Here is a 6,000-nt window from a genome sequence, read left to right as displayed (position 1 = left end):
CTTCAGGAGTGCCATCATTTGCCCGCAGGCACACAACTCAATGGACCTGGCGGCCGCAAGCAACCAGGTCTGCAGCCCAGTTCTCGGAACTCTGCAGCATCTCCTTCCTCCAACTGTCAGGGGATGTGTATGACCCAGAGATAACCAGGAGCAATGTTTAGTTTCCAGATCCTTCTAAAATGAGTCACAGGAGGGACAATACATGAATTCAGACACTCGAGAAGAATCAGGACTTCTGGGTGCTCTCCAGGCTGTTTAGAAATCATGGGAAACTGGTATACTTATACAAACCTTCACCCTGCTCCCCACGCTCTGAGGGATGCAAGACTATTGACCGCAGACCAATCCTGAGCCTCTGATGCAATGAGCGGATAGCTCTTATCATGGTTTCAAAGGCGTGTTTTTGAAGAACGTTCCTCCCTCTCTCAGAGTCACTGAAATCCTCCAGGGTTGGAGTCGTGGGCTGCTGTTCTAAGGTCAATGATGTCAGGTTAAATTACTGCCGTGCATTTTTTTCTCTTTTCCTCACTGACTTCCTCTGTTATGACAGTAAGATATAGGGTGCAAATACTTGAGTACATGCAGAAAAGGGAGATATTTTATAAAGTAATGACTTCAAGCTTATTCCTCTAGGGCTGGTTCAAAATCTGTCTGCCTGAGAGATGCAGGGAGTATCTACCCTCTCCTAAATTATGAAATCAAAATAACAAGAAGAGGAGCCAAACTGGGGCTAGACTAAGAATTTAGGACTTAGCCTCTCATGGATGCAATTATGATACTGCAGAAAACCTGCAGACATAGAAAAGGAGGTTCCTAAAACTGCATGCAGACAGCACAGAGGCCCATATATTTAAAGGTAGAATTGGGTGAAAACCTGTCATACAAAAACTAGCCTTCAGGATCCTAATGCATTAATACAAAAAGCGATCTTACAGACATAGCCAACAGGTGAGAGATTAAAAACTGAGGCTCATGACAGTTAAGGGACCTTCCGGAAGTCACACAACTGTCAGAGACAAATCAAAGCCACACCTCTGTATGTATTTCAAATGTGCAATCGCCTGCTTAACACTGTTGTGAAACAGAAGTTCAAACCCTAAATGTAAGAATCAAAAGGCAATCTGCTTGAATCTATGGACTGGAGGACTTTTGAGACATGTTGAGGACACAGAGCGACTACAGTGAAACGAGGTTACATATTTTCCTGCGTCATTATTCAGGGAGCTCGCCATTCCTCCATGGCCACTGTTTTTGGCAAGGTCTGAGCTGTGGAAACATTTTTCCTGGATTCATGTATTCCCTGGAAAGGAAACGCAATCTGGCTTAAGAGGAAAAGTTGCTCTCCAAGTAATGATAAATTGTCTAAATTGAAAGCTCACACCATAAACAAATTTGAGCAGTTCAGACATCTTACAAAATTAAATTTCCAGCTAGTGAACGTGAATGGTGGTTTGAGAAAAAGAGAGGATGCTATTTTAAGCCCTGTTTCATACGACTTCTTTCCATGGTGCCGTTTTTAAGGTCTACTCCCAGGTAACTGAAAACACAATCATAATGATTTTTTCTTTATTGCTATATGTTCTATTTTTAGTGAAATTCTTAATGGGCTTTGAATGTGACCAGTAATAGTATTGTTTTTAGAAGGAAATGAAAAGGCCTGCAAATTTTGATATTTATGTAGTTTTACTGAAACTAACTATAAACTGAACACATCATCTCTGAACATTAAGAAATTTAACCATATCATGCATTCTGGGTGCATTCCTATCTCATAATAATCTAAGATGATTTATATAATGATCTGATAGGTATACCTAACACCAAGTAAGCTCTCAATAAACATAAGCTGCTACCAATAGTCTACTTATATTATTATCATCATCATGATTTGAGTGGAAAGAGCTTTCACTACTGATTGGGAGACCTACAAATTTGCCTTACATTTTAAGGCTTGTTTCCTTATCTGCATACTAAAATAGTATTAGAATCTTAATATTGGTTATCTATTGCTCCATAACAAATTACTCCAAAACCGAGTGGCTTTAAAAAACATTTATCATCTCATAAGTTCTCTGGCTTAGGATTTCTCACAAGGCTTCCATCAGCATGTCCACTAGGGCAGCCGTCATCTCAAGGCCCCCCTAGAGACGGGTCACCCCCAAGTTCGTGCTCTGGGTGTTGGCAGGACTCCCTTCCTCACAAGCTGTAGACTGCGGGCCTTCGTCCCTTTCGGGCTGTTGGCAGGCAGCTACCCTTAGTTCCTTGACATAAGTAGCCCGTCTATGGGGCAATGTACCTTCATTGCCGCTTGCTTTATGAAAACAAACTTGTAAAAGGAAAGCAGACCTGGTGTGAACAAGAGGGAAGTCAGTCTTCTAGGACTTAGCCCCAGAAGTGATAACCCATCACTACTGTCCTACTCTATTCACTGGGCAAGTCTAGATCCAGCCCATGCTCCCAGGGACACGATTACACAAGGGCCTGAATGCTACGTGGTGGGGAGCACCGATGGGCACCTTTAGGCTACCAACCACGCCTTAAAGTTATCAGAGACATGAAATGGGAATCGCGTATCTGAAATTCACTGTAGGCTGATCAGCCCGTAGCACATATTCAACCCACATGAGTTTATTCTCCCCTCCTGACCGGAATAACAGTCCTTGAAAACAAGGAGACTCAGCACTCTGCTAAGCACATACGGCTCTCACCAACCACTGGAGGAGTGAATGGTAAGTGACACTGACATAACTGTTCGCAGTTTAGGTACTAGCACCTCCATTTTCAGAAAGTACCACCTATGTACCTTTCAGCAGTGATCCATTTACAGAATACCAGTGTGGTAGGCGGAATAATGGTCCCCCAAAGATGTGCTTACCCGAACCCCTAGAACCTTTGGATGATTTACATGGCAAGAGGGACTTTGCAGATGGAATTAAGTGAAGGATATTGAGATGGGGGATTGACCTCAATTACCCAGGTGGCCTTCATCTATCACAGAAATCCTTAACAGTTGAGAACCTTCCCCGCCTGTCATCAGAGAAAGAGATGTTAATTGCGGAATGGTTGGAAAGACACAAGATCGCTGGTTTTGAAGATGGAGGAAAGGAGCCATGAGCCAAGGAATGTGGATGCCTCCTAGAGCCTGGAAAAGACAAGGAAATAGATTCTACCCTAGTCTCCAGAAAGGAACGCAGATGACCACGTGATCTGAGCCTAGTGAGATCAGTCTTAGACTTCGGACACACAAAACTGAGATAAGACAGTTCTGTTGTTTTAAGCCATAAGTGTGTGGTCACCTGTTACATTACAGCAGATAACAGAAAAATAATATAAAGAGAAAATATGTTAAATTACTGCGGAGAGGGACCACACACAAGTGATCTCTAAATGCTTAATGAATATTTGTAGTCACTCTATAAGGTAAGACATTAAAAAATCATTTAAAGTTAAAAACCTCTAGTTAAACACCATCATAATCACAAAACACTGGGCGATTTCCTTTCACAGTGTTATACGGACATTAGCTATCACCAAAAGCAAAGAGAACATAAACTATGGCGTTTTTATTTAAGAAACACTTACAGAATAGTTACTATGAGGTAGAAACCGTTGTAGACACTTTATAAACATTAACTTCTTAGGATCTATTAGCCCTAAGAGATAGTTCCTGTTATTTACCATCCCTGTTTTAAAGATAAAGAACAGACACAGGTTTACTGGCTGGCCCAGGAGACACAGGGGGTAAGGGGCAGAGCAGAATTCAAAGCCAAGTGCTCAGAGTCCAGGAATTCTACTAACCATCAGCTAGGCTTCTAAAATCATAACCTTACACAGTCCCATTCAATTGCTTTAGGTACTTTTTTAGACTTAGGCGGAATTTTTTCAATTGTATGTATTCTGGGTTATTTTCCCCTATTCATTCATTCATTCATTCATTCATTCATTCAGTAATTACTAAGTACCCATCTTGGGCACAGAGGAAAGAAGAAATGAATAACATGAGAAGCCTCCCCTTAAAAGAGTTCACAGTTTAGTGGCAAGAGACAGACATGGAAACAGATAATGACAAAATGATATAATTAATCCTTTCAAGCAAAACAATTTCGTATTCCCTATCCATGAATTCGTGATTTAGAAGGAAACACAACTGCTTAAATAACTGTGATAGCTTAAATGCTACAGTCGAAGCAGGTAAGGTGCTAAGAGACATATAAAAAGGAATAATTATTTGCAGGAACTGGTGGGTGGGGGGACTGAAGGGTTTGAAGGAGAGTAACAGTGCCAAGTGGACTTTTGTACCTCAGGAAGATCACTCTGGCAAACGGGGGAGAGAGACGCTGAAGGGCAGTGAGGCTGGAGCCCACAGGTTGTTAGGAGAGTACTCAACGTGCAGAGATGATGAGGGTTCGAATTACGGCATTGGCAGCAATGTTTCTTAGAACAGAGGGAGAGGTGTGGAGAGGTATTAGAAGGTTTTAGGGTCTGGGACCCAGGATATGCCCTGGGCCTCTCTCAAGGAATAATAATACCAAAAGAGGAGAGTGAGAAGTTAAAAGCGATGCTTGTGCATTAGGTGGAGAAATGGGGTGGGGTTGAGGTGGGGGGTGGGAGTGTTTGGAGCTTGCATCCTGGTGCCCTTCTAAGGAATTCAGACAGTAACCTGGGGCAACCAGGGTCTGGACAACGTGTTTTAAGTCACGGTCAGATCACACTCGAAAGTAACACTGCAAGAAAGATAGAGGAGCGGGGAGAAATCTGAGGCTGAGAAAAGAGGGAGCATTGCGGTGCGGTAAAAGGAAAGATTTAGTTTTTATTTCACAAGGAGACTGGATTTACCTAAAGGAAAGATTGATTTTCACAATAAACGACTGTTTTAAAAAGTTGAATTGTCATCAATCCTTCCAGCTAGCAGTGGCTTACTATGCGCAGGCACTGTTTTAAGTACTGACATACAGTGGCTCATTCACTCCTCAAGTGTTATTAATTCAGCCATTGCTAATTTAGACTCAGAGAGGTTCAGTCACTTGTCCAAGGTCAGCCAGGAACTGGTAAAGGTAGACTTTAAATCCAGATGCTGTGATGCCAGCTCCCGCACTCAGGGTCACCGTGTCATGAAAGCATATTGAGTAAATGCACACATTCAGAACGTAGTTTTACCATGTTGTGGTTCAGAGCACGCACAGGCTCCGGCACCACTCAGTAGCTGTGGGAAGTCAGGCTCCCCACCCGGCACGCTCCCCTGCCTGTAACGGGGTTAGTAAGTGTTTTCCTCCTGGGGCACTTGTGAGGACTAAACGAGTAAATGCAGAAACCGGATTCACAATAGTTCCTGGAACACGCTACATGTTCAGTAAGATGCATATGTTATTGTCAACACTATTATTCTATCTAACGTACTGAATAGACTGGTGAGAAGGGCTGAATATACTGCATGGTCCCAACTGAGATCTGCGGCAGGCAGAATACCGGCCCCTGAAAAGGTCCACGTCCTAATCCTGGGGACCTGTGAATATGTTACCTCATCCACGCAAAAGGGATTTAGCAGATGGGATTAAGGTTATGGACCTTGAGAGCTGGGGGTTATCCTGGGTTACCTAGGTGGGCCCCACCTATTCAGATTCTTAAAAGAGGGCACGTGAAGAGGTAAAGAAACCACAGAAGAAGAGGTAAGAGAAATTAGAAGGATGGGAGGGTCTCAACTCCCCACTGCTGTCTTTGAAGATGGAGGAAGACGGCCACAACCCAAGGAACGTGGATGGCTTCTTAGAAGCTGGGGACATCCCTCAGCTGACAGCTGGCAAGGACCCAGGGACCTCAATACTGACACAACACGGAACTGAATTCTACGGGCAACCTGAGTGAGAAAAAAAAGAAAGAAAAAAAAAGGGGGGGATTCTTCTCTGGACCCTGTAGAAGGAGCACAGACCTGAAGACCATTTGATTTCAGCCCAGTGACACCTGACTTCCACTTCTGACTACAGAACTGTAAGATAATCCATT

The sequence above is a fragment of the Hipposideros armiger genome, unplaced genomic scaffold (assembly GCF_001890085.2).
Source record: "Hipposideros armiger isolate ML-2016 unplaced genomic scaffold, ASM189008v1 scaffold_80, whole genome shotgun sequence".
Lineage (NCBI taxonomy): Eukaryota > Metazoa > Chordata > Mammalia > Chiroptera > Hipposideridae > Hipposideros > Hipposideros armiger.
Note: the sequence above shows the minus strand (reverse complement) of the source record.